The 21,848-nt window shown below is 34.4% G+C and overlaps 1 protein-coding gene across 12 annotated transcripts in view; it reads right to left on the reverse strand.

The window, feature by feature from the left end:
• The window catches only part of LINGO2 (leucine rich repeat and Ig domain containing 2), a 687,670-nt gene that overhangs the window by 349,164 nt on the left and 316,658 nt on the right, over positions 1-21,848 (reverse strand). For 8 of the 12 annotated variants that reach the window (XM_088156133.1, XM_088156126.1, XM_088156127.1 and 5 more), the window contains exon 2: positions 19,802-19,882. The gene's annotated coding sequence lies outside the window, so the exon portion shown is untranslated. Of the gene's footprint in view, positions 1-12,827; positions 12,918-19,801; positions 19,883-21,848 lie in introns of those variants that run through there. The other 4 variants (XM_088156125.1, XM_088156130.1, XM_088156131.1 and 1 more) reach the window with 4 other exon arrangements.

The raw sequence follows: 21,848 nt of genomic DNA on the forward strand, positions 1-21,848 counted from the left end.
CAATAAAATAACAGCGCTTTCTTTCTCTAAGGACCTGGTCAGGAGAAAAAAAAAAGTAAGAAAGGGGGAAAAGCCCCAGGTGGTAATTTAGCCTCAAAATAAATATATAGGCTGAGGTGTAAAAATTCTTTGGTGTTTTTGAGGGGAAGTATGCTACAACTTTAACCTGACTCCATAACTGGAATAAGTTTTTGTCTATGTATAATTTTAAAATATGAAGTGGTTTCACTGACTTTGCATATCTGATTAATATATATATTTGGCATGTTAACAGCCAAAAAAATACAGCAAAAAAAATTCGTGTACTGCTTTTAGCCCTGAAAAATTAAAATAATATTTGTTAAGTAGAAAAAGGAAACCTAAGAGATTTTGTGAAGTAAAAATGAGAAATTTCTCCATATTTCTGGTTCATGTTTTATTAAAACAGGAGAACCATAAGTGAAATAGGTTACAGAGGATTAACTTAGATAGTGTCTGCTGCATGCTTGTTCTATGTCACAAACAGAAGTGAGGTGACTAGGTGTTACTACAGCCTAGAGTCAGCACAAGGGCAGCTGTCAGCCCAGGCACACAAAAAGGAGCACCACGTCACCAAAACCTACTATGTTTTATTTATACATGTAATTTTTAATACAGGTAGGCATTACAAGTTATTGTTTTGCTTAACGTCTAGTAAGGAGTCAAATTTTCCAACACACAACTTGATAATATTGACATATTTCAAGTAAATTTTCTTATGAACTTACTATCTAAAGCCTTCTAATAAATCTCAGACTCAGCCTGGCAAGCAAAGATGAAGGATTAGCCATTCCTAACTTTTTGTGTTTTATGAAGGATTACCTATTTCCAGCAATTTTGTGTTCTACTAGTAGTGGCACTGCCCCATAAATCCGAACTCTGTATACTATGATGTTCAGGCAAGAAAACCTCTTATGTTTTTTTCCAGTTACAATACAGCTGAGGCCTAAGCTTGTGTTACAAGAAAGGATGGAAATTGGCCTCAACACAACTGAGGTGAGTCAAAGAAATTTCCCTTTGGACTAGCAGTATGGGTGAAAGTTTAAGAAAGTTAAGAAAGCTTATCCTAATCCTAGACATTCATTTTAGGAACTTCAGCTCCATTCAGACCCTGATATTCATAGACAGACATTGGCTTCCAGTGAGTAAAGACCAACTCCTATTCATAATGAATACCTTGATGTTACTATTGCCTTCAATGGAAACAAGAGCTGGGTTTCAAATAAAATTTTACATTAGTTTGCCTTAAAACACTCTGTGGAAAGATCACTTGCTGCCCTAAATTGAATGTTCAAAAAAAGAAGGAGCAATACTAAAGAAAAGCTTTGAAGAATGTATGAAAGAAAACACAACGAATAAAAAGAATAAAAGACCAAAAGAGAGAGTACAAAAATCGAAACTAAAATTTAGTGAGAAAAGGAAAATTTAAGCATTAGAGATTGATGCAATCCAAATCAGTGGAAATATGATCACTTTTCATTTCATCTGGTCCTACATGTATTTGAGAGGGAGATAACAAAGCATTAGATACCTGTATAACATTAGAGTAAAATATGTAATTAAACTGTGTGAAACCAATCCATCAAAATCTGAATATTGAAACATTTATAGAAGTATATATATATATAAATAATATTTATAGGAAGCATTTGAAACCTATAATGGTATTAGATGTCTGTTTTACCTTTGTTGAGCTAATCTTTGAATGAAAATTATGTTCAATATATTAAGTAACGGTGTTTACATATCAGATTTTTTTAATGATTACATTATTTCAATTTAAGTGTCCATAGGTTTCTTTACAATACTGGAGATAAAAGATGTAAAAGATGTACAATACTAGAGGTTAAATGGAATGGAATTTAAATGGAAATGAAGATTTTTTTCTCTTCTGTCTGAGTCAAGCTAGTTATGTGCTAGCCTTAAAACCTGCAAAACAAAATAAAATATAATCCCTGCCTGTCTCAGTTCACTATTTCTTTCCTCCAAGCATGGCTAAAACATTTCACTTGGGAATTAATCCCAGAAACTTTGTGAGATCTCTACCACCAAGAAATTTAAGTCCATTGAATTTGGTTAAAAGCTGCCATGTAAAATTTTGGTCTTGCTCAGCAGTGTATTTAATTTTCTTTCTCTTTCATTTATTTTGAATTAATGTATTACCCAGACTATACTATGAGGAAAAAAAAACAGAATGAGACAATTCCTTTAATAAGATCTTAACCAGGTTCAATTAAAAACACACAAAACCCAAGAGGGAACATCACAGTGGATTGGGACTTGAGTTAACAATAATGTTATATCTAATGCTTAAAGTGTAGTAGCTGAGAACCACTTTTTAATACTTTTTGACATGAACTTTGAATATAACCCAGTCTGTCAGTTAATCCATACAATCTTTTTCCTTTTAATCTGAACTGACTTCTCCCACTACATAACTTCCACATCTGAACTCATCCCACCAAAAGAGAAAAGCAAGGTTTTAAGGAAGCAACAGCAAAACTTTCTTTTCTTCTCAGATGGTAAATTATTAGTATCAGGATGCTAATTCTATTAGATTGTGTTCAATTATTTGTATTAGCTTAGTATCTCATTCTACTCCACTTTATAGAGCAAAAACCTGTTCGTATCAAAGATAACAAGACTAGGGAGTTATTTGGTTCATATTTAATGACAGGTGAAGAACACAATTATAGAGGAGATTTTAACAAAGGTATAAACCTCCTGCAAGTCTAACAGCCATTATTGTTTTCATTGTATTTAATATTTTATGCATTTGTTTTCTAACAGTAAATTTAATAACACAGCAATCAGACTGGTGAGTCTGTTTTAATGAAGGAACATCCTCTTCCATTCTGAATAATTAGAGTAAATTAGTGCTTTCCGTTTACGTCTCTATCATAACATTTCATGGTTAGACTGTGAGATTAAAGAGGAGCTGTTTGCAGCAGAGCATGGAAAGAGAAAGGATAAGAAAACAGAAAACAAATAAATGGAACAAGTCCATGTTCCTTCCATCCAGTTTCAGGTGGTACAGAATTAGTTTCCCTGCACAGCAGGTACAGTGCTGTGTTTTGCACTTAGGATGACAATAATGTTGATAACACTACAGTTGGTTCAGTTGCTAAGCAATGCTTAAACTAAGTCAGGGACTTTTCCGCTTCTTATGCTGATAATGAGGTCAGCACTGCACAAGAAACTGAGAGGGAGCACACCAGGACAGTTGACTCCAACTGACCATGTGGCATCATGCTCAGCACATAAACTACAGGGAAAGCTGGCCAGGGGCTTTCCAGCACCATTTGGGAAGTGCCTGAGCACCTTTGGTTGGTGGTGAACAGTTGTTTTTCTCGGGATTTATTTTTCTCTCTTTTTTTTACTTTCCCTTTCACTACATTTTTGATTATTATTTTTGTCATTATTATTTCATGTATTAAGCTGTTTTATTTTCAATCCAGGAATTTTCTCATTTTTACCCTTTCAATTCTCTCCCCCATCCAATTGGAGGGAAGTGACAAATTGGCTCTGACGTGGTTAATTGCTGTCTGGAATGAAATTATGACACATCTTTCAAAGTTTCTTCTGAATGTCTGCAGCAACTCAAAATCTGCTTCTTTTGTTTATTTTTATGATCCTTTAGGGAAGTGATATAAATCCTAATTTTCTATTATACATACAGAAATGCTGTGCATACATAAAAAAGAATGGTGAAAAAAGAAAATGTATCAAACATTTGAAAACTTTTACATGAGAAATGTCACTTTCTCAGCAAAGAATTTCTACAGTTGCTCCTGAACATGTTTGGGGGAGACGTTTTTTGATAAAACAAAACAAAAAAAACCAAACCAAAGCAATCCAAAACAAAACATAACAAAAACCCAACCAACCAACCAACCAACCAACCAACCAACCAACCAACCAACCAACCAACCAACCAACCAACCAAAAAAAGCCCCCAAACTAAAATCAACTTGTTTTTCAAAGTAGCTTGATCTGGAATGTAAGTCTTAAGAAATGCTCTAACAAGGATTAAAATGGGATGTCAATACAGTTTCTTGTTTCTTATTGCATTGCTTTTTACTTGGAAGTGCAAGGTCTAACACTGTTCTTTGTGTTTTGTAACAATTATAGTCTTTATCTGCTATTTTGCATCCATGAACTTTCTCACATTTTTTTATTTAAGCTCACTAGAGCATCAAATGGATTGATGACCCCAGCTGACATTGTCAGCAAGTTTAGCTGAAAGCATTATGCAGCCTTCCAAAATTTAACCAGCTAAGTACCCTTTTTCAGGCTGTATTTAAATAGTGTTTTAGTCACACCATTGCTACTAATGATGGATTATCTTATTCATGTATCTGCTTCCCCTTAGGAGGCTATAGAAAGATAGGAAAATTGACTTGGTTTAATATGAAAATTTATTTTTAGTGTGCAAAATCCTATTAAAGTTATTTATACTGTAGGGGTACTAACAAAAGAAGAGCCAGAGAACCAATTTTATGTCATTTATATCTAAATATCAATGAGTTTTACTGCTTTGTAGGAAGGGTAGTTAATTAAATAAAAATATTCCATAAAAAGTTCTTTAGGCTGAAGTGTATAATGGATTGTATATTCCCTATCTTTACCTCAAGAGACTTACTTACAAATATGAGAATTAAGTCTTAGAATTAATTCTAGGAAACATTTATTTTTCTGTTTTTTTAATAGGTTTTATGCTTCTTTTCCACTAGCAACCATTAGAACTGAGTGGCTCATTTGTGTTCAGTTATCACATACATTGCCAAAAATTATCAATAATTTCTAACAGTAAGATTCATGTAGAGGATTTAAAAGAAAAAAAAAGCCCAACTAAAAGAAAATATTTGGTTTTTATATTTATGAACTTATTAAGAAAGGCTTGTGTGTTTTATGTGATATATGTCTGAATGTCACAAAACTGTACAACCAAAACCGGCAAGATATTTCATAAGTGCTTTTACAAGAAAATACCTATTTATTGAAAATGCTGGTGCTGTATGTTTTCTTAAATGTCTTGACATGTTGTTCAGGGGAAAGGAGAAAGAAAATACAGAGGATCAAAAAGAATATATCCTGACACATCTCCAGCAATTTTACATTAAGAGCAGCACTGAGTATAGAGGTAGAATATAATTTTTTTCTAGAAATTTGCTCTTAATAAATAGAAACAGAAAAAACTGCAGTGCTTGCAAGGAAGAAATATTTTTTCCATTATTAATAATTCTAGCTGTACACAAAAGCAGATGTGAGTCTTTCTTTAATTAGAGGTCTTGCACCAACTCATCAATGAAGCAGCAACTTGCAACCCTAAAATCACTATGTTTGCAAGACAATAGAGTAGCTATCAACACTTAACATTCTGCCTCTACAGGAATACATTTTCCAGGGAAATAACTCACTGGCCTAAAACAAGCATTGTGGTATGTGACAATGGCAACTTAGGTCAACTGTGTCTGCACAGGTGAAGACATAGTACTCTATGCACTATTCAGTGGGTATAATGACTGCAGGTGTTTTCTTCTGTAATTTTGGAACTTGACAAGAAAATCAAGATCCATGGAGCAACTTCATAAGAAAGAACACTATCAATGAGATATTGTCTTAAATCAAGGGTTTGCTGGATATGTATTTTGTAACTGCAATATTCTTGTCTGAAAATTTTGACCTCTGTCAAGGATTTTCCTTAGTTTTTTTCATATTCAGTTTCACAAAATAATGGAAAACAAGCTAGTAGCTTAGACCTAAGAAACGTCAGAATTAGTTAAGACAAGCCATATAATTTTCTATTCCATTATTATGCAGTCACATTTAAATTTTTGAATAAAGAATGGGAAAAAAACCCCTCTCATAAAAGAAGTAAACCAAAAATTATTTCCGATATAATAAAAGGTAATTAATAAAAAGAAGAATTCTGGGAATGACTGACCAGTCAGCCTCATCTCTGTGCCTTGTAAGGTGCAGTTTCTCCTGGAAGAAACTATGATATACATATGTTGAACCATATTGGATACTGGAAGGTGACTCAACCAATGTGACTTCAGAGACTAAATCATCATACTAATTCATACAGTGGCTTTCTGTGATGGAATGATTGAACAGGGAACGAGGAAAGAACTACAGATGTCATTTACCTATACGGTCTTTGATATGGTCCTCCAAAACATTCCTGCCACTAAATGGGACAGATATGGATGGATGGATGGATGGATGGATGGATGGATGGATGGATGGATGGATGGATGGATGGATGGATGGATGTTTAATTGGGTGAGAAATGTCTGGATGGCCATATTCAAAAACTTTTATAGTCAGGGTCTCAGTGTCCAGGTGGAAACCAGATTACCATCAAGGGTCTATACTGGCAACTATGCCATAAACGTCTTCCTCAATGACATAGTGGGATTAAGCACATTCTCAGCAAGTTTGCAGACTATACAAACTGCATTTGATGGAAAAAAAGGATGCCATTCAGAGGGACCCTGACAGGTTTGACAGGGGGGCCTGTGCAAATCTCTTGAAGTTCAAAGGGGCAAGTGCAAAGTCCCACACTTGGGTCAGGGTAACTCCCAGTATCAGTAGGGGCTGGGGAATGAAGGGACTGGCCCTGCCAAGAATGACCTGGGAGTGGTGATGGATGAAAACATGGACATGACCCAGCCATGGGCACTCCCAGCCCAGAAAGCCAAACGTGTCCTGGGCTGCATCCAAAGCAGAGTGGGCAGCAGGGGAGGGAGGGGATTCTGCCCCTCTGCTCTCCTCTGGTGAGACCCCAGCTGGAACCCTGCATCCAGCTCTGGGGTCCCAGCACAGGAAGGACACGGAACTGCTAGTGCAGGTCTGGAATATGACCGTGTAAATGATCTTCCATGACCCATGAATGACCAGTGGGCTGAAACATCTTCCCTGTGAAGGAAGATTCAGAAAACTAAATTTTTTGACCTAGAGACGAGAACACTCCAGGAGGCCTCATTGCACTCTTCCAATATTTAAAAAGGAGTCTGTATGAAAGACACTGAGATTTGTCAAAGTTCCTAAGGGACAGCAAAAACAGTAAGAGTTTTAAATTGAAAGAGATTTGAGAGTATTTGAGTAGACTTAGTGTAAGGAAGATATATAAGTACAATGTATTTTTTACATGGGAATGGTAAACATTGACACAGGTTATCCAGAGAAGTTGTGGATACCCTACCCATGGAAGTGTTCAAAGCCAGGCTTTGAATTTGACCGAGTGAAGAATGTCCTTGATCATGGCAGATTAGTTGGACTATATGATTTTGGAAATTGGATCTCTTCCAACACAAAATAATCTTTGGTTCAGCTTTCTGCTCAGAAAACAATTACCTTATTCAGCTATATAAACAAAGAGCTGCATTAGAAGTTCTGAGTATTTTTTTCAGCAGTTCAATGTGTAATCTCAGAAAACTTTTTTCATTTAATCTCTTTTAAAAAAATTAAAATTTTTAAAATCCTTTCTGTCTTAACCATTATGATCTAGTAAATTTCTTATTATTAGAGAGGAAAAAGGAAAAAAAAGTCCTGAGTGTGAAAGTCCATTCTACCAAGCTCTTCATAACAACCAGAATTATTTCATGGCCAAATATCATTGAATACTAATAATCACATTACAAACCTGAATATACAAGTAAAATTAGATCTCCAAAATTTTCAGACTGAAATTGTATCTGAAAGGTAAGTCTCTGTGCCCTAAGCTACACTTCATTTATTAGCAAGATAGTCTAAAATGATGCTTTTCAAAGTGACAGGAAATAGCTGAAATCCTCCCTCCTCTGATCCCCTTAGGGAAACAGCCACCTTGGCTGCCATATAGAATTACTGGAATTGCACAGCAGTGCTGCAAAGAAATCACTTGTGCTTGCATGCACAGACATGAGATCCTCAGGCCAAAACATCCTTCTACACCTTTGTCCTGGCTCTCACAAGGTGCTGCTCCTTATTGAGCTGCTCAGTTTTTGAACAGAGCTATTGTGCACCCTATAAGACTGCTGAAGCAGCTAAATATTTCAATATTGCCAACCCACTTATTCAGACCTTCTTGCCTGAGAGATTGTATACTGGTTGTTGAAGGAAAGATCCTGCTCCGTTTCACTTTCCTGATAGGTTCTTCAACCTAGATACAAATTGTACTTAATAAATTCCAGGAATAACCAGTTCCAGAAATTTTCCCTTCTTTGAAAATATTCCCTTTGGAGCTCCCGTATTTCTTCCAGGACATTTCTTTGTTTGACTCAATTTTTCTGAGAGGAAGTGCTTATTTATTCCTATTGACAGTGTCTTTACAAATCAAAGTATCCCACAGTCCTGCAAATGTCTTTTTGTCAAGAGATTCAATCTTCATATGGAAGCCCAGTGTATCTGGTCAATTTATAGCAACTACTTCCTTTTTAAGATTAAATTTCAGAGTATCATTTTTTTCCTACTATTTTTTTGCATATATTAATAATAATAAAAAAAGCTGAGAAAGGGAACATAGTAATTTTCCCTTTGCAAGACTGATAGGAGCTAAGACATGCTTTTATCCAGGCTAACTAATACGTGTTAATTACTTCAAACAAACAAATAAACAAAAAAACAACAAAAAAACCCACGAGAAAGCTCATTTCATCTGACTGTGATAAAAATTTGCTCACACAAAGGAACAGTACTTGGGAATTTTGGTCATATTTCTAATTTCTAATAAAAAAGATTTCAATGATACAGATATTTTATGAACTCCTTTTTGGTTTTGCCAAATGGTTCATTCAGGTACAAATTAAATTATGTCAAAGAAATTGTATTATGAATCCTCTTTTCAACTACAATGTTTTCCCTGTGTTTACAGGCTCCTGCAGGTTTATTTTCAGAACTAAATATGTTCAAAACAAAGCATTTTTCTAGAGATTAATTTTTTAAAATATGATCCATTTAGTTTAGCTTAAACCAAGTACTTGTTGAACAATTCTTTGTGTCTTTCTGAGAGCTTTAAAAGTTTTCATTTGGAGACCTTTTATTGCTAATCTTCATTTTTGTGCTGTCAGGATGGTTTTATGGTGGGTCAATTATTGCATCATTAATATAACTAATACTAGTCACAAAAGAATGAAATACATTGTAATAAATTAGAACTTTTCTCCAAAATTGTGGTTTCAAAATTCTTCATCTTTCTCAGTCTTTACTCAGGCTTTGTCCGTCCACACAGTACTTAAGACTACAAGCAAAAAAAAAAAAAACCAACAAAAACCAACCAAAACCCAATATTTAGAGTCTATAATTGGTCCTGTCTTCCTGTCTACAGATTTTGTGACACATTTCCTGAACATAAAAAAAGGTATCACATAATCTATAGTGGTAACATTATTTGAACTACAGGTTTGACAGTTGTGTTATGGTATTCCTGAGTACTTAAACAAAACAATGAACTAATGAAAATTGAAGACCAAGGAAGGAACAGCTTCTATTATTACCTGGGAGAGGAAGGGGAACAATTAGTCCTTTGTACCACTTACAGAACTGTCCAGAATTGCCTTAATGATTTCAGCAGAGATTCCTTATTTAGACAAAAATATCAGTGATACCTAACTAAAGGCTTACCTCAAAATACATTCAGATTCTCTTGAATTTTTGAAGGGTCTCTTTTGAATGCTTTTGTTTACCATTTAGATTAATAAATGCCATAAGATTCTATTGTAGCAAATACTCTTTTAAAAGTGTGTGTCAGGGACAGAAGAATAGCTGGAAAATATACAAAACAAAGGGCAGGGTATTTTCCCCCTGAGGATTTTCATTTCAAAACATAATAAGTTTTTTATCACGTTTCATATATGCAACAATTATAGCTTATACAGGAGTATAAGGACTAAATCTCTGTTGGAGAGTATATCCTCAGTGGTGTTTTGGTATCACCAAACAGGACACAGTTAGAAGACTCATAGAAGCCTTACACTTGTCTAGTCCTCTGTGTTCTTTAAAGGCTACTTTTCAGAGCCTTGATTTCAACTGAAAATAAAGCTAATATTCATGGGATGCTATAATATAACCAGACACATTTTACCAAACAAAACTACCCAGACAATTTTGTGTTGTCTTTTTAAATTTTTTTTTCAACATTATTTTTGTATGCACTTGAGATCTGAGAACCATCTCAAAAAGAAGGATAAATTATTTTAAAACAATAAATATACTCAAAAGTACAATGTGCTTGTACTGAAAGACCTCAGGAAAAGAGTGTCTTTAAAGGCGAAATTATCTAACTACTTTCCAACAAGCATTTATTCAAAATTGATTGCTCTGCTAAATACATATTTCAGAAAACACAAAATTTTCATTCTTATTCCAGTAGCTTTTGTCTTATTGAGTATACTGAGTATATCACAATGTTAATTTGAGAGTGGAGATAAAAATCCCAGTATTTTAGCCAGAAAGATATCATTAGAAGATTATGTAAGTTAAGTATGCTATTTTAATTGAAGGGGGACACTAGGCATTGTAGTAAAGAGAGAACTTTAATAATGTCAGCATAACTATTCATGTGGGTTTTTCTCTGAAGTATTTAGCTTTTTCCTTTATGCAGCAGCCTCCAGAAAAAGACAGCATTTTGGAAACAAAACCCTCATCTATTTGAAAAGGAAAAATTCTTTTTCTGATCGGTGAAATTGCACTAATGATTTTCCTTTTCAGTTTTTAGGGAAGACTCACAGCAGTTTCTACGGGCAGTTGTTTTTTGGAACCGGTGCTCACGTTTGGCTGCCACTCATGCAAACCCAATCTTCCACATGCATCTCCAAGGTAAGTTGGACAGGAGCACAAGTGCAAGGCAATGCAGTCCCTCCAGCCAGACCCTGACGGGGCAGACAAAGCTCTATGACAGAGTCCTTCAGACAACTTCAATTTTATTCACAGCTGATTTGAAATTAAGCTGATACATTCATTGCTGAAGGCAGAAAGAAACAATATCTTAGAGCTTGCAATACCCAATGCTGGTCTCAGCCACTCTCAAAGAAATCTTGGTCATGTTCAAGAGTTCACATAATCCTGGAGTGACAGCATTTAAATTCTCATTATTTATGTAACTGAAAGGAAAGAAATGAGAGACAGTATGTGATAGCCTTCACAGCATCTCACTATCTGTATGTACCACAGACATACAGATTACTATCTGAAATTGTCTGTGTACTGAGGGAAAAATGAACTTAAGGCAAAAAACTGGAATTCAAGAAGGAAGGGAACATTCCAGAACCTGGTCAGTTCATAAAGGAAGAAAAAAACCTTTTCTGACTACCAAAACCCATGTTTTGGTAGAATCTCCAATCCACTGCAACCAAAAGTCTTCTACCCTTCAATTCTTGTTTTACTTAAACAGAGTGAACTGCATATTTAGTGACCCAGAAAATACGTCTTTCTTCACAGGATGCAGTTCTGCTAACAATTATCCATCTATCTGCTGCTACACACAAAATATATATTTTGCTAACAACAGCAACAATAACTATTTCATTTTGTTTCTGCACATTGCATATCATCTTTGTAAAATGAATTCCCATAAACATGCTCAGCAGAGCTGAGTAGCTCTATCATATGGTTAAATGAAGCTAGAATACTATCACACCACATAATTTACAGCTCAAAGTATAGAGTAGCCTTCACAGCTGTACAGTTTAAATAATGTGAAGGAATTTTGCAGAGTTAAAATCAAAATCTTAATGCAAATGGATCTGGTGCATTAATCAGAATGTTTTCCACTCAAAGTTCAAAATTTACTTTTTCCTCTGATAGATTTACTTTTCTCAACCTGTCATCTAGGTCAAATTTACAAAAATTGACTCTCACTGGAACTTCACTGGCATTTCTTTTATACTGCAACTTAATTCCACATTTCCTCTATATCCTTTCTTCTGTCTCTTACCCCCATTTAAAAATTTTGATCACTTTCACCATCACTGACATAATTTTAGGATGCTATGCAGCTTTTTTTCAACAACATAGATGTGTTAAAAGTATTTTTTCCCCGGGGTTATCCAAGCCTGATCTAACTTCCTTCTGGGGTTTTAATTATTTGATTTTTTTCCCCCCTGTTCTTCATCATGTTACTCTTGCATTGCACAAATGTAGGATTTTTCACAAGCGCACATTGTGATAGGAAAAGGGATAATGTCCTTAATCTGAAAGAAGGAAAGTTTAGATTTGATCTTAGGAAGAAATCCTTTACTGTGAGGGTGGTAAAAGTGGAAAGGGTTGCCCTGAGAAATTGTGGATGCGTCATGCCTGGTATTGTCCAAAGTCAGGCTGGATGGGGCTTTGAGCAACCTGATCTAGTAAGTGGCATCCCTGCTCTTGGGATTGGAACTAGAGAGTCTTTAAAGTCCTTTCCTAACAAAACCATTCTATGATTCTACTCTGATTCTCTGATTATGGTGTATGTTACGGGCCCAGATGCTATTTCAAACACCACAGATACCTTGAAAATTTTTATTAAAGTTATAAATGCCACAGTTCTGTTCCTATCAAAAGCAGTCCTGCTTCACAAGAAGACAGTTGTCCAATTATGAAGAGCTACTTTCCTTTAAAGGGTAGTTAATGAAAAAGTGGGAACGTAGGACACTGTAAATAGCACAAAATAGACAGATGAATCCGGATATGATTAAGATATTTTGAGATGTAATGAGGAAACTCCATCATTTTAAACATCCTTCCTAAAACTAAGAGTCGTTTTCAAACTAAAGAGGGAAAAAGAAGCAAAAGAAAAATTAGGCAGTGCATAAGATAAGCACAGTTTTAGAAGTACCTGACCATACCAGTAACTTCAGTGGCTCAGTCTGTCTATCTACTTCGTACCCAGGAAATCTTCTATGATTGAGTCATCTGACGTGTCTTAAATTATGATTCTGGAAAAAAATATTCAGTGCAAATGCCATAATTAATAAAAACATAGCACCAAATTGTTTGGAAAGTATGCTGTGAGCTGTAAGGAAACACACAGGCATAAGATATTTGCATAATTTTAGGATGTGTGTCCTCAATTTCCTTCACTAGATATAATTTGTACATCTACTAAGATTTTTTGCATGAAAATAAATGGGTTTGTGGTATTTAGTTTAATTTTGGTTTTGGTTTGGGGTTTTATTTGTTTTGGGGGGTTGTTTCCTTGTTTGCTTGCAAGTTTCTTGTTTGTTTTTTGTTTGTTTGTTTTGTGGGGGGCTTTTTGTGTATATTTTGTTTGTTTGTTTGTTTGGGTTGATTTTTATTTACTTTTTATAAGATTTAGGTAGATGTTTGTTTTCTATGGATATTGTAAATACTGATCTTTAAAGTAGGTACAATACAGCTGTCACTTTTTTTCCCTCTCTCTTCATAAATTTGTTAAACAATTACTAATTTGATAGCACAGTGTAGGCAATCCTAATATTTCATTATTCAAATTAATAGATGTATTTTTACTGCATGCAACAAGCTTCTCCTGAATTTTATAAACTTTCATAAAATTTTTCATTAGAAAGAATTCAAAATATTTCTTCCATGAGCTTCAATACAGAGTCAGCAGAATTTCCCAAACAGATCTAAGGATCGTCATAATTTCTTGTAAACTAACATAACTTCAGAGATAATATGATTTAGATTAGTTTAGGATATGACCTTTAATTTTCATTGCAAATTTGACTTTAATGAAAATGGCAAATTTTTGTATACATGTGAATACTGCAGAGGTAGCCTACTTTTTTGCATAACGGTGAATCTCTGATTCTGAAAGGCATTACTGTTTTTGTAATCATAGAATCATAGAAAGACTTCAGCTGGAAGGGTCCTTAAAGATCATCCTATTTAAAATCCCGGTGTCCAAAGGAAAACTAAATTAACACAGTTCTTGGTGTGTTTTTCTCTATTCACCTCATTTTCCAGATGAACCTTTATGTCCAACAGAGGAACTGATTTTCTCGATCAAGACAAGACATCAAGGAAATTAAATGGTGACTGCTTTTCTGCTTAATGTAAATGACTATTTTTAGAATGAATAAATTAAAAAAAAATTGTATGGGATCACTCTTTTCCTTGGAGTCTTTAAATTAAATCTGTTCTGATTTTGTGCAATTGTTTCCAAATTATTTTTTCCTATTAAAGTGCCAAATTTTGTAGAGAAATTATTACTGACAGATTTCAAATGTATACTCACGTTTGCACAGGCACTAACAGCTTTATGTGTGAAAAAAATGAATTTTGCACTGATTTGTTCTACATACTCACTAGACTGAGTTCAAATAATGGCTTTCAAGCAATGTCAGTATGCTTCAGAGACAGAATACCTAATTCAGCACAGGAACTCTACCTGAACAAACTAACAAATGCAAGAGAAATCTTGACAAAATCTTGATAACCCTCTTTGAAATTTGAAGATACTTTTTTCATAGATTCTTTTTATTTATAAAGAAAGGAAGATGACACTCCTCTAGCCCCAAATTTTCATTAGAATACTTATTTTTTATTATTCCATATTCACTTCTCATCCTTCATGCTTTTGTGCATACAAATGTGATGACACTAGAATTTTCTGTTCTAATATTTGTAATGAAAACACTTCCAAAGAACCATTGCAGAAAATACAATTTTCTCTGTTTTGAATACCCTTAGCTCTTTTGTGTGTTCCAGAGAGGCCAAGAACTGTGCTGTGTGGCCTCTCTCCTTAAGTGCCTTCTCAAGACAAGTCTCACTGCATTACATCAAAGTTCTACTGACCTACAGCTGTTCTCATTCACATGGCTGGGTCACCTGTTCCTCCTTGCACACTCAAGGGCTTTTTAATGGATTCAGGGCAAAGCTTTCCCAGGGAGCTGGCGGAGTTCCTCACTGCTCTCACTTGACTGTAGCTTTTCAGCATCCTGTTGTTCTGGGACTTTCAGGCCTGAGATCTCACATTATTAAACATTCCCTGGCATAAAGTCCACTACACCTAAATAAAATGAGGCAGAAGGCAGTGGCCTTCATGATTAGACTTAAAAGGTGAATCTGATTTTATAGTCTAAGGGTGATTTAATTCATAGTGATGCAGTAGACAAGGATGAAATAAAGCTCTGAAACTTGCTTTTCAATATTAAGACTTAATGTTCCTGCCAAAAACTTCTATACAATCCCTAGTGGTACTGAAAATATTCTACAGAAACCACAGCTACATTAAAAATAGAGATTATGTAAAAAAATATAAGGTGTCAAATTGTGGTCAGCTATATAGTTCTTAAAAATCTGTATATCAGCAGGCTGTTGTAATCGAAAAGATTTTTTTTAATCACAGAATCATAGAATGGCCTAGGTTGGAAGGGACATTGAAGATTATCAAGATTATGGTTTGGTTTGATTTAGTTTGGCTTTTGCCAGCCAGGAATTGAAGACCACTTTTGGACGTGCAAATTCTTCTTTCAGCATCAAAATGAACCAACCCATTCAGTTCAGTTTTGGAGAGTTGCATACATCATCTTGCTAAAGTTTTTATCTTTTACATTAGCTCTGGTGTCACCGTTGTGTTTACAGTAATGACATACAAAGTTATTGCTTTTTTTTCTTGCTCATACACTTTCTGATTAATGAAATGCAGCACAATATTCTACTATGATCAGCTGTCATTTCAAAATTCCAAACCAAAGATTGCAATGACAAAAATGCAAACCAGAAAGATTTAAGGATGCATAGTAGGATTGTGAGCAAGGCCTGAAGTCAGGAAGGAGAGAATTTATTGTTTCAACCAAGATACATAATCTAACAGAAAATGGAAGCCTATTGACATTGCTACTAAAGGGTGACAACAGATCTTCTCGCTTTTCTCAAGGTGTCTTTATCTTCTGCAAAGCATAGGAAATATCTTCAGAGTAGTTGAATAACAAAGCTTCGCTACATTTCCAGGCATAAAGACAACATCTTTTTATTTGTAGATTGTAACTTAACTTTTTCCAGAAGATTGCTTCTCTAAGATTTCTTTTTTTTCAACAGCAATTCTACTACCCTGCAAATGTAGACATCACTTGATGTTTGGAGAGACCAGGGAAGAAACAGGAACATGTTCACTAGGTGAATCATAAGTCTCTCCAAAGAAAGGCGTTGTTTGCTGTATATCAGTTTTAAACACTTGTTGATTATATTGGAATGTGGATGCCTAAAGTCCATGGTCTAAAGTATATTTCTGAATTTCATCTGGCAAATCAAGACTCAGTAAACTTAAGGACTCCAAAATCAATCCTAACACTTATTTAAAGGCTAAGTATAACTTGGAGTATAACTCTATGTACAACTCAAAGTATGCAGATGATTGCATACATAACAGCACATGATAGCACCACAAAAAAATGAAAATGATAGTCTTAATTTATTCTAGCAGGTTCAAGAATCAGAAGGTCTTGCATCTCCAGTGTAAGCAAAGATGTCTCTAAGTGAATTTTTGGGTGTGCATTTTGAATTTAGAAGAAGCCTGAATTTCACAAAAGAAATGGTAAGAACTTAGTGAATATCAGACCCCTTCTGGCTTTATAAAACTCAGGGGATTTACTCTATTTTATTTACATAACAGCATGTATGTATTTCTAGTAATTTCAGCACAGCTATTCAAATTTTTCATTCCGGTTAAAGAATAGCAATTTATGGTCTCAAAAGGAAAGCATTATGATAGCCTTTGTTTATTTTCAGGTGTGCAGATTTGGCAACACTGAGAACTATGAGAAACCTTAACAAACTTTATTACCCAATCCCTGGATAAGTACTTTTAATAACCTAGATTTGTAGGTTAAAGAACAGGAGAAAAATACAATCATCCAGAATTTCTTGTGTTCTCCTCTAGGATTGTTTAAGAGATGCATATTTTCCCCAATATATAGGCACTAATACATCAAATTCAGGGTATTTATTGAAGAAATGTAGAAATTTAAGTATTAGAAATATGAGTCAATATGGAAGATTCTGGAACAGATAGTAAATTATTTCTATACAAGTACTGCACTGGTGAGAAATTTAGCTACCTCTGGTAATATAAAAATTATCTTTGTAGGCTGAAACTGAGGGTTGGAAGGAAAAACCAGTTCTTACAGTAGTGTTGGCCACCTAGGGAAGGAAACTAAGTTAATCTGCCTGCAAAAACACACCATCAACAACAGCCTTGGTTGGATAACACTACCTCTCATCTAATTTTACTTTCTTTGAAATGTCCCAGGCACAAAAATGTGTAACATTTACTCACATGAAAAATTTCAGTTTATCAAATAATGTTCTCTCTTCTCTTTTGAAAAGACATATATATGTATTGACATACATGCATGGCTCTCTTTTTTTCTTCTTTTTTTTTTTCTGAAATATAAAGAGTCATAAAGATCTATAGGTATATAGCGCTTTATAGCAGCACTTAGTATAATCTAGATCAGTAAAGAGAAACATTCTTGAGATGCCTAAAATCTACTCAGGGAGGTTTTTAACATCAAATGAAAAGTATAGAGAAGACTTTCAAAGCCTCATTTTATGAAAATTCACAGATGTTATGCACTGTGCATCCCAAATTCACCACAAGAATGTTAGGAAAACAAGTTGAATAGGCAGTAAGGAATCTTTTCAGAAGAATGAAAACAAAAAACATAATGAAAGAGAATTTACTTCCAATAGTCCCTCAAACCTTTTATAAAAACAGAATTTCAAATAACAACTCTGAACCTACCCTTTTGTTTGATTAAAAACATCTCATTACCCCATACAAGCTCATAATCATGAAGATATATTAGTCTATTCTTACTAGCAGTAACTTATTGCTAACTTTAAATTTAATATTGGTGTTTTGCTATTGAAATGCCAATACCAAAAATTGCATGTAAGTCATTAGAATCAATGCACCCTCAGATGTAATTACACATACAGTCAAAGGAAGCCCAGTAAGTCAGAAGTGGTTAGTATTTTGGAAAAAAATTAAATGCTCTTGGTTATTACTGTTAAAAACATTATATTATTTTTTGTGATTTCTATCTAGACATTGTCTAGTAATGAAATTAGCATATGTGAGGCAGAAAAAGCATCTTAAGCCTACTGCTATGTCACCTATAGATACTTTGGAAATTCTACTCCTTTTCACATTCATTTCTTCCACTGTCATTCATCCAAATATCTCCCAGTTCTGCAAATGTTTAAATACATTCTTAACTTTCTGTTTAGCACAATGCAACATAATAATGGAAATTGTGATTAAACCCTTGTAAAATGATAGCTTTAGCCATCAAACTGTTAGTGTTTTTCTCACTTCTGCTGCAAACTCAAGATAGAAGAAACCTATGTACCACAACATGATGTCTGGGGAATTGCACCAGCACCACTTTGAAATGCAGTGTCACCTACTCTTTTCTGACAAATCTGATTGTAAAATGCCTAACTATCTGCATGGAAAATGTTTGGGCTCTTCCTAAAAACTGGAAATTTCTGCATTTCTAGTAGTTAAAAGAGAGGTGAAACTGGATGCCAGTGATTTTTATTTTATTTTATTTTATTTTTTTAAACAGATGTATTCCAAATGTCTTCCACCCTCAGAAGGAGCCCTGAAAGAAATGCTGCTACTTTTCTTTATATAATCACCACCCACCATCTCATAGCAGGGTTTCACTCAAGCAAAGACTGAGTAACTTTTTTCCTCTCCCTTTTTAAGAAGTACAATATACTAACATGCCCAGCCTTGGGGACCAGCTTTTTAACCAAATGCTGAAGAGTAGAATATTCACTCCCTCATTCCAGGTGCTGGGAAGGCTGCTGATTCTATTTTTCAAATAGCCAAATTTTCCACCTTAAACATACAAGTGCTCCTAGTGGCACTTCTTTCAATAGAGGATAATTCTTTTCCCCAGCACAAATTTGGAGTGGCTTTTGCACAGCTTGATGTTGAGTTCTTTACCACATATAAGAGGACATATTTTGGAAACTTTCTTTCACCACATCTAAAAAATTGCCATTTCAATGGCAAAAAGACTAGAGAAGAAAGTTCTTTCCTAAAGAAAATTAAGACAACTTCAAAGATAAAATTCAGGATTGGGACAAGAAAAGAGTCAAAGGTAATAGGAATCTTAAGCCTAGACCCTTAACAAAAGCTGAAGAAGGTATTCAGGTTAATATTTACTTGGTAATATAAGCCTTCACAGTAATTAATTAAAATAAAATCATGATAACAAAGCAAGCCAGCCTCCTTGAGGTATTCTGAACTCTGGAAAACTAGATTTTCCAAATATAGAACATGATCATCTTTAGATATCATTATTAAAAGCTATGTTTAAGAGCAGGAATAAGAATCTCTTATTTTAAAAACTATATAGCAATGAAAATTGCAAATATATGCCAGGGGTCTCAAGTAACACATTCAGTCTTCCTTCTAATAAAATCACAAATAAGCACAACATCTTCAATAAACACATAGCACAATAACACAATACAGAGAATACATATTTACATAGAAAATTCATTCACATTCATCTGGATTGTTTTCTTTTTTCACTCAGATTGATGGAAATATAGTTGAAATAACCCAGAAACTCAAAAATAACTTAGATCTTGCCATACTTTTCCTTTCTTCCTGAGAGTGAGGTTTATTTTTTAATAAATCCAAAGGAACTAATTGCATTTATTTTAAGTTGTAGGAGTATTCTAATACAATTCACTGCTAAAAGTGTAGATTAAACACTAAGCAAGGGTATTTTCTTTAAAACCTATAAGGTCATTTTAGACGTTTGAAATTTTAATAGCATACAATTACAGTAAATTAAAATGGAACATTTACCTTGCAAACCAGGTTCCATAGATACAAGCAGGAAAGACAAAAGAGTTTTCTACCAGGTTTTCCAGCTCCACTGATTACTTACTGGAAAAAAAAAAAAAAAAAGAGAAGAAGAAAATGTATTTAGTCATCAGTTGTATAGAGCTTTTTGAAATGGTGATGCTTTCAATGAAAACGCCTTGAGACATTTTCTAATGATATTTAGGTCCTGTCCAAAAAGGAATAGAAAAGATTGTCAGAGTCATAAATGTGTCTGCTAAGATAAACAGGGCTAGAGTTAATTGAAACCTCCTAATAACATCAAAAAAATAGCGTGCACTCACTGGCACCCAAGGGGAGCAGGCAACTGTGTTGCCTAAGGTAGGATAGAGACACATTTACTGGAGTATCTGAAGGTGAAACTGACAAAGCATAAAGCCCAAATGCAGACAGAGGAAAAAAACCAAACACTTCAACAGTAGGATTAACTGTTTTTCTCTGCTGGTGACGGTACTTGGCGCCTCGACAGATTTCTCCATCCATGTCTCCAACTCTTTAGTAAGAAAGGAGGGTTTTAGAATGTCTTGCCATATTGAATTAAAATTGGAACTTTCCATTTATTTTAACAGGACAGAGAATAAATACCTTTCTTACAAAGTGAAGGCTGAGGAATTAAGAAATATTCTGAATCACATGTGTCAGGATCAGTACATACTTAGATTGTTTGATAAGCCAGAACTACAGATATCAAAGATTAATAATGACTGTGCTATTTCAAAATTGGTAAGAAAATGCTATAAACTCTTTAGATCTACGTGTCCCACACAAGTTTTTCAGAAAAAAACAACCAAAATAACAAAATTATTCTTCTTCCTGCCATATGCAAATTACTTTTCCAAGACCTTTCCCAATTCCTGAAAAAGGTGACCCTGCATGTCTACATAAAACACATTGTGATCTGACTGAGATTATCCTGTAAACTGAAAAACATCATATAAAGAGAAATAAGAATGTTATTTAAAATATTCTTAGGATATGACATAAATATACAGCAGTTACAGGAAAGATTAGATATCTCAAGTAAAGGCAAACTTCATGGTAAAATATGTTTTATCTAACTCTCATTCAACCAACTTTTTATGTGGTATACAAATATGTGAGTTAATTCAATCATTTTATATTATACTTTATGGTTTATAATGGACAAAGTAAATGGACTAGTAGCTGAACTGCAGAGTACATCTGTAACATAAGGAATTTATGCAATTTGCAGAAGCAGTCTTGAAATGTGGCAATGAGTTGTCAGTAATCCAGGGTGTGGTAGTGTCTCCATTAAACACACATATTTCCCTAGAGAAGAAGGTGGGTTGCATATTCACCAAAGCTGTAGTTTTAGCATGATATTTAGACTAATTCTCTATTGTCTCCCTAGGAGATAATTTCCAGACAAATTGGCAAATTTATTTAATCTCACGGCAGTATATTTTTTCAGGTTTTTCTCTTCCTAGAGAATTGTAACTATTTATTGATTTTGCATTTTTTCCTCTTGAATCCTTTTCAGAATTAACCCACAATAGAATGGAATTAGAAGGAATAAAAAAACAAGAACAACCAGAAAACCAAAATAATTTTTTAAAATAAAAATAAAAAAAAACAAAGACAAATCCTCTACAAATAAGCCAATTCATTATGTCTCTAATTTTTTAATGTTGTTTATGCAGAAGCCAAAGGGAAATATTTTAAATACTGCGGTTGTTTCCTTTCACCTTTGGTTGGACACATAACAAACCCAAAATAACGGTAAGCAGGAGCCATTGGAGGCTGAGAGAATTAAACACTGAACCCTGCTTTATATTCTAACTAATCTTCAAAGGATATTTAAATATCAGATCGAAACAGGAAGAAACGGATGCTCAGAAAATTCCACCTGAATATGAGGAAGAACTTCTTTCCTGTATGTGTGATATTCAAAACCTGCTATATGAAATCCTGGTCCATGTGCTCTGGGATGACCCCGCTTGAGCAGGGACTTAGGAACAAATGACCCACTGAGGGGCCTTCCACCCTGAAT

This window comes from Sturnus vulgaris, chromosome Z (genome assembly GCF_052056855.1).
Source record: "Sturnus vulgaris isolate bStuVul1 chromosome Z, bStuVul1.hap1, whole genome shotgun sequence".
Classification (NCBI taxonomy): domain Eukaryota; kingdom Metazoa; phylum Chordata; class Aves; order Passeriformes; family Sturnidae; genus Sturnus; species Sturnus vulgaris.